We start from the raw sequence: 11,775 nt of genomic DNA, 5'->3' as shown, positions 1-11,775 counted from the left end.
GGGCCAACGTGACTTGCTTCGTCCAATCACAGCTCAAACACCAGGAATCAACCGCAGAGTCCTTTCTGCGCGCGTTTGTGCGTGCACCGGCGCAAACCTGTGCACGTTCGGATACCAAGTTATGGTGAGAAGAATAACAAAGAACTTTTTCCAGGTGTCTGTTCTTGACTTCAGTACTTCATTTTCTCAATACGTTGTACGCGTCATATTTGCCAAAGTAGGCTTAGTGTAAAAAGACTTCAGTGAGATCTTGGGGGCTTATAAAGTTTTAGAAAACATAAGCATGCAGCGGTATGGAGAGAAGCATGAACACGATGACGCAACAGCTTCCGGGAAGCAAGATATTCCCTATTCATTATGCTTTATGTCAGGGTTGTATGTTGACTTGTGTTAGTCAAGGAACCACGAGCGTCTGGCATTGAAAACAAGAAATTAATAATAATTAATCCAAAACGACATTACAGCCAAAAAGAGAATTATGTTGACTTGCTAATTTAGAATGATTTTGTTTTGTTTTTAGTGTTATTCTATCTATCTATCTATCTATCTATCTATCTATCTATCTATCTATCTATCTATCTATCTATCTATCTATCTATCTATCTATCAAAGAAACTGTACTGTAGAAAACATCTGTAAGATAATAATGATCACTAGTGACTGACACTTCTGTCAGAGAAGCATTGATTTAGTTTAATATTATTATTATTATGCGGTCGTAGAACGGCACCGCATTATACCAAAATGTCTATATTTTGGTAACAAACATCTCTCAATGTGATGCAGTGCAGTTCTACACCACAATAGTAAACATATTGTTAAATTAATACTACTTGTCTCTGACATCGTCAAGCGAAGCTAGTTTCTTTAGCGGTAGCTTTATTTTATTTAGGGTACAAAATGTTTCCTTATGTTTGGGCAGTTGAGTGTTTACTGCCGAACACTGCCGCCCTCTGGTCAAGTTGTGGAACGACAACGACCATGCTCATTCATTATGCATTGCATGGGTTTATTTCTGAATAAAGCAGTCATCAGCGTAGGCGGCTGCTGGTGTTTATGTCTACACGTGGGGTACTGACAGACATTATGAATTAATTTGCATACAGGAAATAGATCATTGATGTTGCTGAAAATATTTGGAAAGGCCTGTTGTTCTCTTCTAGAGCAGCAGATGGTGCTGGCGTTATACTGGTTAACAGGCAAGCCACAACTATTTGTCACATTTCATTACAAATAATTAATATTATAGTTAGGTAGCAATGTGAGATTTAAAAACAGTTACTGTTCATATGTAGAACAGCTCTCAGCATGTGATGATACTACAACAGTATATAACAAATATTGTTAAATTGTTTCCTCCGACAAAAAAGGAGTGTTACTAACGAAAATGTTTTACACTGATCTTGTATTGGATCTTGTGTTCCAAATGAAGCGGCCAAAGACCAACAATATCAAGTGAATATGGCCAATTGAACGTGAATAAGTTCCAGATCGCCCGTGAACCTTTTGTTACATTCATATAGGATAGCAAAATAACACTGTACGTTATGACAATAGAAAGAAAAAAAGTTTGCGTCATACCCCAGTAATTATCTTTAGTTGAAATTTGAATTCTGCAACCATGGCATGAGTATTCTCTGAAGGCTTGGACAAAACTTTTTGTTTTGACATCCTATTAGCGCTAATGAGAATGTAGTGCTCTGTGCAAAAGCAGACCTTTAACCAGCAGAGGACTTTTACGGCTTAACGTCTTCACTCGTTTCCGCAAGTCATGATACACTGTAGCAGTTACCCCCCCCCCCCCCCCCCCCCCCATATTACTGCTCAAATGTCTTGGGCTACCAAATGATTTGTTGTTTTGGCAATGCGGTAATGAATATTTAACTAGAATGTCAATCAGTAGATCGCAGACCCCTGCCAGGGTTCAACTGATAACAAAAAAGTGGAATCAAATGGAAATAGCATATGGTATGTTTAGTGTTTGTTTGTTCGTTAGCAGGGCAGTTACTGGCCTGTTGAGGGTGATGATAAGTGCTTCCTAATAGGAAAATTAGCACTCTAAAATATGTTTACTTTATAAAATCATAGAGTCACTTGTCGCTCAGCATTTTTGAGTTAAAGTAGCCTATCTATTGCAGTGTTTGTTAGCATTAAGCTAAGCGGACCTTACCAAAGCAAAGATAAATTATTGTTTTCAATATGGGGTGAGTGCTGAAAAAAATTGGTGTCTATTACACTGTATGCCCCATGGAGTTTTATTTATTTATTTATTTATTATTTATTTATTTAAATTGGGAGCGGTGTAATGCAAATGGTACAATTTTCTGTTGGCCTTGTGTCTGGTGTGTTGCAAGTACTGCTAGGCCACTTCCCTTTCCTCCCTTCTGGCTCCCTGGATCGTTTAGCAAGTTTCCAGGCGCTATCTCAAGCCCATTGAAGTTTCTCAGGTAGCGCGGCCCAACCCGAGAGAATTTTCGCTGCGTAAAGAAGACGCGCCGGCCGTAAGTGGGCAGCGACCCGGCCACAGGAGTGCTCCTTATCTGCTCCTTTGTAAAAAGAGGAAAGTGATCTTCCAACCCGTGTAACCCGATGGCTCGTGGCTGAGCGAGCAGGCTTTACATGACACTCCACTGTGGCCTCATCTGAATAATGCAGCTCTCTCAAGTTAACACGGCTCATTCGGCATCTTTCAACACAAGCACTCGAAGGTTTAAAAAAAAAAGAAAGAAGAAGACAACTTTAGAAGTCACTAATAATCAGCACTGTTAAATGATCATAAGGTTTTTTTTTCTTTGTGTTACACGTCAGTTTGTGTTATGACCACTAAGTGCGTCTCTTTAGGGCTATTATGTGTCTCTAAGAGAAGCTGGAAAGAAAGTGGAAGCCTGCCGGGTGTGGTGACCTGTGTCCTCTTCCTCCCACAGTGGTCACCCTGTGTGATACATTTACGCGTCTGTGGAAACTGCCATCAAGAGATGAGAGAGAGCAACGAGCGACGTGCTCCTCGAGGCATTATTTTAAGGCGGAACTTGAAACATTTGGGATATCAGCAACTGTGAGTATTCCTTATTGTTGTGTCGATGTGCCGAATGTGTGTGTTTTGAAATTTGCCGATGAAAGGGAAATCAGTTCATGCTTGAAGTTGCCTTCATCAAGTATTATTGGCGCATGTCAGTCAATAATCGGAGCACTTGAACACAAACATGTACAATGCAGTCCTTTTTGGGCTTCTTTATTCATTCACAATTTGGAATGACCATTTGCTTCTAATGTCTTTTCTGCAAGGAATCGTTAAAGTTAAGTTCAAATAATTTTCTCCCATTGTCATTATGGCTTCCCTCAGATGGCTGTGATGACGGAAAATTATATCAATCTATAATAATTTCATCATATTATAACCAATTGGCCCAGTATTGGTTGTTAACATATTCTGTCTTTTTTATTTTTATAATAATAAATGGAATTTAGGGATAATTAAAACTTTTGCTTTACTGTGTGCATTTAACGCATTCACTGCCATTGACGGCTATAGATGTCACAAATTTATTTGATCTATTTCTATTAGTTTAACACTTTTTCCACTTTTGTTAATAAGATTATGAAAACCTAAAAAATATTGTACATTTAGAACATATATAAAATTTGTGATTAATTGTGAGTTAACTGTTGAAGTCATGTGATTAATTACAATTAAACAAATTTTAATCGCCTGACGCAATAAAAAAAAGAAAAGGAAAGATTATTAAAAATTAGGGGCGTCAGGCAATTAAAATCTTTAATTGTAATTAATCGCATGACTTCAATAATTAACTCACAATTAATCACACATTTTATATATGTTCTAAATGGTCAATAAAAAATCTAGGTTTTCACACTCTTGTTAACTAAAGTGGGAAAAAAAAGTTTAACTAATAGAAATAGTTCAAAGGATTTTTTTACATCTATAGCTGTCAATGGCAGTGAATGAGTTAAGGTATTAATTTTTTTATTTATTCGATTTTTTTTAGTTCAAATATGCATAAAAAAATCATAATAATAAAATAAAATAAAAATCTATAGTGAAAATAAAAAGTGTGAAGCCTTATATAAAGTATAGATATAAAGTAAGTGTAAGCAAGTGATGCTGTTCCATTGCAGTCCTGTAGGCGGCGGCAGTAAATCACATTGCAGTGACAAAAGTGGGTGCCAACCACTCACACTTACACACGGCACCGCCCCCACCCCATGCACACATGACTGTATAAATAATGAGGTTCCTCCTTGACCCGTGCACCAACCCTCCCCAAAGTTTTATGATAATTGGCTAATTAAGTCACTGACGGTGCAGTTGTTCACTCGGCTGACCTCCTTGCAGGCAGCGTGGGCTCACTGACGATAAGGGTGGGAGTCGCAATGGTTGTCTCTCCTTTACTATGACCACCTGACTGGTGATCAATCCAAGGTGGTGCTGTCAGCCTTTCACTCAGTCAGCTTGGTTAGAGTCCGGCTCCCTGTGACCCTGAACAGAGTAAGTGATGTAGAAAATGGATGAATTGATGGTTAGGTGTTTTAGGGGGTAAACCCGCTAAGGTAACCAATGAAAAAAATATGTGATTATGTTCTTCTGCGGTATATCAAATACTGTATGTTTTTCTCACTGAAATAAATTGAAATGCTAATTAATTAAAAAAATAATAATACTTTTTTTTTTGGGGGGGGGGGTAATTGTTTAGCACCTTGAGTTGCATTTTAATGTATGAAACGTGCTATATAAATTGATTGATTGATAATCAGTCCCAGCCCCGCCTCGCCCACTTAAAAAATAAAAATAGAACTGTATTCTATTAAAATTATTTTTCTTTGTCTATACTGTAGTTGCCATGAGATGGTGCTCCTCAATCCACTTCACATTTACGTACCTCGGCATCAAGATGCCACAAGATGGCAGCAAACAAATCTTTAATCGAAATAAAGCTCACCACAGGATAGTTTTTATGACACACTAATGCCACAAGATGTCGGGAAAAAAAACATTACATTTGTGTAAATGAAGCTCCTCAACCCACTTCAACTTAGTTTCTTGGCACCAAAATGCCACAAGATGGCAGCAAAGCAATATAACACGTCAACATGAATGATTTAAAAGGATGCAGCTACAATCTGGCAGGAGTCATAAATGTATGATTGTTAGCGCTTGTGTGAGCCGGCGTGTGATATATTCCAGCACGGGGCGGGAGGGGGACGATAGCGTATCCATGACAACGTTTACAAATGAGCTTGTGCGTAGCAGTCAATCATCTCTCAGCGTGTATGAATCAGCGTGAACGTCAAATGGGCCATGAGCCATATTAGCATCCCGGACTGACACGTTTCGCACCTACGCACGATTGCAGCCAGTGAGTGTGTGTGTCACATAAATAATGAAAGCAGAAGTATTAAAGCGTGTGGGGCCTCGTGGCGCCGCCTGAATTATTGTTTCATCAGGCTGGATGAGGCTCATTTGTATTCCGATTCTTTAGTGTGAGGAAGAAAGCATGCGAGACACAGAAGGCTTTCGTTTATGCAGCTCGGTCCTGCTCTGTGACTGTAATCGTTTTATTCCCTCAGTGTGCGGTTAATTTGATGCTGAATGATGTGTCCAAGAAAGTCTTTTAAGAGGCAGGCGAGTCATTAAACGGGAAGGAATTAGTGACACCTGAATGTCATTGAATGTCTTTTTGCCATGTCATTAAAATGCTGTGCTAACTGTATTTAGCCACAAGATGGCGCACATTATTCAAAAAGGTTACAGTCAACCCAGGGATCTTACATTTATTTTATTTTATTTTATTTTATTTTATTTTATTTTATTTTTATTTTTATTTTTATTTTTATTTTTATTTTTATTTTTATTTTTATTTATTTTATTTTTGTACACCAAGTATCACCTAAAAAATACTTAGCCTCTCCAAGTACAGTAACAGTAGCATAGTAGAATAATTGATAACTTTTATTATTATGATTATTATTTATTTTTTATTTTTTGACACCAAGTATCACCTAAAAAATACTTAGCCTCTCCAAGTACATTTACAGTAGCATAGTAGAATAATTGATAACTTTATTATTATTATTATTATTATTTATTTATTTATTTTGTATTTTTTTTACACCAAGTATCACTTAAAAAAATACTTAGCCTCTCTAAGTACAGTAACAGTAGCATAATAGAATAATTGATAACTTTTTATTATTATTATTATTATTATTATTATTATTATTATTATTATTTGCTAATGAGGTTTTTCTGGGTTGAAAAGACGAAAATAAAACATCTAAAGCATCCTGGTAACTTCTTGCATAATCTAAGACGTTCTTGTCAACTGTAAATTTGGAATGTTAGACGTAATTTTGAACAGCGGACTTTGTCTCAATGCTTAAAAAAAAAACATTAATATAGGAAAAAAACGACTTTACTAATAACATTTAATGTAACATGTTTTTCCTCATTTCCAATTTACTGACCGTTCAACAAATAGTACTGTATGGTTTTAACTCTCTTGCTTGTTAAAAAAAAAAGGGACATATAGTAAATCAAATCTTAAAATCGCTCACATTTGTGTTTAGTTTACAGGTGCTCCAGCACCCCCAAAAATGGGCTACGCATGCCCGTATGCCGCCTGCTGCGTGTGAAATGACTATTTGTATTCCACCAGGTGGAATGATCTTAATCTTTAATGACATAATAACAACAAAAATGCATCACAAGCTTTATAAGCAGCACTTCTAATGAGAGCGAATATAAATGGACAAATATTTTCAATCCAAACAAGCGCGACAATAATCCAACATTAATAAAAAAAAAACGTTCATTAATGCTCGGCTCCCGGCCGCCCGACTCTGTTATTAATCTCCAAGCCACCACTGGTTTTGCAGCCTGTGTGACCTATGATTTAATATGCTTACATTGCAAGGCCCCCCCCGCGGCAGTAGAGATTAATTAAGCATGATATATTTTGCATAATATCCGCCCCAGTCTAATAAAGAGTTTTGTTGAAAATAAATCACTATTGGTCCACTGGTAGTTATGAAAGGGATTAAAAAAAATAAAATAAAATAAACGTGGGAAAGGTTTTTGAGTTCTCCTCAGTCAGTGGGGGGGGGGGGGGGGGGCATTGTCATTGTAAGTAGAATGAAAAAGTGAAGTTAAGTTTTACAGCTGCTCCATCAGCAGCGCTAAAAAGTGAAATGAAAAGAAAACAGATCATGAGAAGTCATAAAAGTAGAGAGTTAAATATGCATATGAGCAGAACGGGGCGTCGAGTGTTGCAATGTTTCACAACTTTTATGAAGCCAAGTCAACGTATGGCAGCCTTTCCACATTTATATGCTAATTGCTCCAAACTTTATGCAAGACAACCAAACGTGCTCCCCCTTTATGACACCAGAGATCTGCCAAAGAAAACCTTTGTAATGTAGTTACAGCTGATAAAGCTGACAAAAAAAAACTTGTAGGCTGAAGATCAGATGGAAATTGAAGTGCGGTACCTGCATACCGATTTGAACACAGATGTCCACTATTGGCAGATTTATTTTAAACGATCATCAATAGTTGACTGAAAAACTGGATTATTCCCAATGTAGAGGAATTGCGTACAGTACATTGTACGTTTGATTAAATCTAACCTGAGTATTACATTATACGTTATTATTATACATTAACGTAAAATGTAATGTCAGTCCTAAAAAAAAAAAAAATAATAATTTAAACAGCCATGTGTCTCTTTCCTCCATCTATTGTGTCTCTCTGCGATTTATTCAAAATAAACACAGCTCATGCCTCACAAATGACGGCTTACAGTCACGTGTGACGTCTGCAGCCTTGATTTTCCGACGCTGTACGCTGAGGTTCAGGAGCAAAAATCACAGCTTGTGTTTTCCACTTCGAAACAGTTGTCAAATGAATCGGGGAAAAAAAAACGTGTATCTTGTATTTGCTTGTGCTGGATTTTTGTAAGGAGATTCATTTTTATTCAAGAGGAGCTCCACTTGAATCCAAATGAGGGCAGCAAGTTCTAAAGCACCATTACTAGAAACCTTGAATTTTTTTGTATACGCTAAATAAGGTTTTATCTTCTGAACATCAGTTAAAATTTGACACTTTCAAAGGTAAGATAAATAGTAACTAAGGTAACTACCGGTAATTAGAAGTAGTGTGTTCAAAACATGGACTTAGACAGTAAAAAAAAAGAAAAAGAAAAAAAGAAGCTTTACTTAATATTTTATCTTAATATTAAACGCTTTAAGCACAAAGCAGCTTGCTGAAGTTCAGATTTCAACTTTTTTCAAGGACTTTCTATGAGACTGAGACGGAGACTTCCCCCCCCCCAACCCCCCAACCCCCCCCCCCCCCTCTCTCTCTCTCACTGCGCAGGCTTTTCCTGCTAGCAAAAACCCTCATTTAATTGACAGCAATTTAAATGCATGAGTGGAAAAACACTAAACTCAAAACATTTCTTCATAAAACACTGATAAACATTGAATATAAAATGGAATGTCTTATTCCGCAGAATTAATTGATCTGGCAAATTAAGACATTATAGCCAATCACCATTTTATTTTTTTTATGAAGATCAGATTGATGTAAAGTTTACTTTATACAAACATACAGTATTGACCTAATTAAATTAAAAAGAAGTAAACAGTTTTTGTCACACTGCATCTATTGAATGGCCATTGTGCTGTTCCTGCCTGACCCACCTGGGGGCAGTAGTGAAAGCACTGTAGCATAGATGCTATTTAGCGTTAGCATTAAGCTACTGGACTGAAAGGCTAAACTATATGCGGTTTCTTTAAATAAGTTGAATTATCTTTGTTGCATGTTTAATAGTAAAATTCAACTAGGAATGGCAATAAAGCCTGTTAAAAAAAAAGATCACTAATTCTATCAAGAAAATGCAAAAACCTGAAATAAACAGTCCCCCAGTTCATGAAATTGTATGTAATTGTCCCGTCTTCTTGACTTTATGAGCTATTTTGTTCACAGACTAATACAAACGAAAACAAAATCAAGCCATGATGACCCCCCCCCCCCACCCCCCGCCTGTAAATAAATAAAGTTGACTTTGAAATAATTGACAGGTCCCACAGAGGCTATTAGAGACATTTGACAACTAACTATCCACCCCAATGTTATCCACATGTGAGCCGTGAATCATTCGCGATATTTGTACATGGCGTCCAAATGGACTCCTGTCTATATATTCCGTTTGACCTCACGGTGTACTGCAAAGTGGGTCAGCCTACTTTAAGTCATGGGGCTTCTTCTTTTGTCACTTGAGACATTTATTTTTAGATTTCTTCAGCGTGTCCGCGGTGTCTCTTTTGGTGCCGATATTGAGTGTCAGACGTGACGATGTCATAGCCCAGGCAGCTGCTAAATATATTCCCTGTTGCCACCTATGTTGGTCGTGTGTGTGTTTTTGCCAGGCCATTGTTTTCGGATTCGGCCTCGCGCCGGTTGTCGCGTAGCTGTCGTTGAGTCTGCTCAGAGGTCACCGCAAGACATGTTTCAGACGGCAATTGAAACTGTCAGGAAGGCTTGCAACAACTTTTTCCTTGACCTCGAGAAATTGCCAATAACCCGCCCTTCAAGTCCCATCTTTTTTGTCACTGTAATATTATCTCTTTATTCAATTTGAATAATCCTGTGACAGAATCAAGCCCCTTCCTTGTAATCGTGCTTTAAACGGTACAGATCTAAATTAAAGCGAGCGCTGGCCTGGACGTTCTTCCTTGAAGTTATCTCTGCCACGTTGCCTTTGAAAAGAAACGCAGTTTTTCCGGCAAATGAATACAATTGTCAGGGCATATAAAGGGAGCCGGGATTAACCTTGGAAAATAAAACAACAATTATAAGAACATGTTGAAAATTGGTTCCAAAGACCTCCGTATCAATTTTTATTCTACTGTCTGTCATCTTGGGCGGTGTTTGACAAAAGAGTTTTTTCCATGCTAACATGCCGTTTATACAAAAAACACTCTGACAGATGGAAGGACCGGCTATTAATGTTTACAGTCCCATCTGGTCCGTTGACACAAGGGTTTCAATTGAGACTTTTCTGTATTTTGTGCCGCAATGTCTTAGTACGAGTGTTTCCCGCACTTGCTGGTCAAACGATGCAGCATAGTGTTGGGTGGATTCCAGCTTTCTGTACAATATCAGTAAGGACGTTTTTGCCCATCACTCAAAGTACCCAAAGAATGAATACTTGTGCTGGTATTGGACCGAAAAAAAAAAGTGGGACTGGACATCCCTAGTATTCATTTGGTCTTGTGACTATGTTTAATATACATTGGTTTTGCCGGGATTTTTTTGCTTAATACCAAATCTGAATTTGAATAGAAAGTAGTCATTATCTTTTATAGAAAGGTGTAAAGCACCATTCGTTCATCCATTTCAAAGCATATCTATCTATCTATCTATCTGTCTGTCTGTCTGTCTATCTATCCTTCTGTCTGTCTGATAGCTAGCTAACTGCTATCTATCTATCTATCTGTCTGTCTGTCTGTCTATCCTTCTGTCTGTCTGATAGCTAGCTAACTGCTAGCTATCTATCTATCTATCTATCTATCTATCTATCTATCTATCTATCTATCTATCTATCTATCTATCTATCTATCTATCTATCTATCTATCTATCTATCTATCTATCTATCTATCTATCTATCTGTCTGTCTGTCTGTCTGTCTATCCTTCTGTCTGTCTGATAGCTAGCTAACTGCTATCTATCTATCTATCTATCTGTCTGTCTGTCTGTCTATCCTTCTGTCTGTCTGATAGCTAGCTAACTGATATCTATCTATCTATCTATCTATCTATCTATCTATCTATCTATCTATCTATGTATCTGTCTGTTAGCTCGCTAACTGTTAGCTAGCTGTATGACCTATGCATTTGTTTGACAGTGTACATATAAACACTGTCAAATCTGGAGAATAACAGACACCCGTGTACAATACACCCTTAAAAAGCAGTTTTTTTCCTTCTCTGTACTTGTGTATAATACGGCCATAAAACCGTAAAACTAATACTTAAAAGTTAAACAAAGCCTTTTTTAAAAGATACTTGCTAAAACTGACAATCCCGCTCTAAAAACTGATTTAAACTAACTGAATTTGAAAAACGTGAAGATGTAAAAAATTAACAAAAAAAAGGCTTATTATAATGGAAAATCTCATCGTACGTTAACCGTGATCTGGACTTTTGGACATTTTACAATCACATGTTAGTTATCATCGATGTGGGTCATCAGCTTTCTAGATCTCCCAGAAGCTGGATTTCACTCATTTACCCTGATAGAAACTCAACTTTCGTATCCTTGGTTGCAGCTCAGCAATTTCTGACTTCTCCATTTTTCTGGAATTCAACATATAGCATGTGCCTGGCCTTGTTCTCCACCAGTACTACCACAAACAAATTTAGCAAAAATACAGTATCATTTTCTAGGATGTTATAGTCGTCAATCATTGGTAAAGTTTTTTTGTTGATTGGTTTTATTTATAGATCCACTAAATAAAAATCGACACACTTCTGTGGTCTCCAGTGAAAAGCTCAATTTTGATATGAAAATATAGTTTCAAAGCAGCTTGTCTTATGGTATTATTATGATTATTTTTCATGAACGTCATTAATAAAATGAAACGTAGATGCAGGTTGTACATTGGAAGCCATCCAGATTTTCTCTCGCTGGATTTAAAGTTGGATAGGGGTCGTAGCACACCGCTCTCTTTGGTTTTATTCTGCAACTATGATGA

General features: G+C 37.2%; 1 protein-coding gene across 2 annotated transcripts in view; it reads left to right on the top strand.

Annotated features, from left to right (window-relative positions):
* The first annotated feature begins 42 nt into the window (after positions 1-42).
* xirp2b (xin actin binding repeat containing 2b) overlaps positions 43-11,775 on the top strand; it is a 42,086-nt gene continuing 30,353 nt past the window's right edge. Inside the window, exons 1-2 of one of the 2 annotated variants that reach the window (XM_086090417.1) lie at positions 43-154; positions 2,925-3,055. The gene's annotated coding sequence lies outside the window, so the exon portion shown is untranslated. The remainder of the gene's footprint in view (positions 155-2,924; positions 3,056-11,775) is intronic. The other variant, XM_086090416.1, reaches the window with a different exon arrangement.

Source organism: Leptonotus elevatus, chromosome 12 (assembly GCF_054856555.1).
Source record: "Leptonotus elevatus isolate MCC_2025b chromosome 12, RoL_Lele_1.0, whole genome shotgun sequence".
Classification (NCBI taxonomy): domain Eukaryota; kingdom Metazoa; phylum Chordata; class Actinopteri; order Syngnathiformes; family Syngnathidae; genus Leptonotus; species Leptonotus elevatus.
The sequence above is the reverse complement of the archived record's forward strand: the minus strand, read 5'-3'. Positions and strand labels throughout refer to the sequence as shown.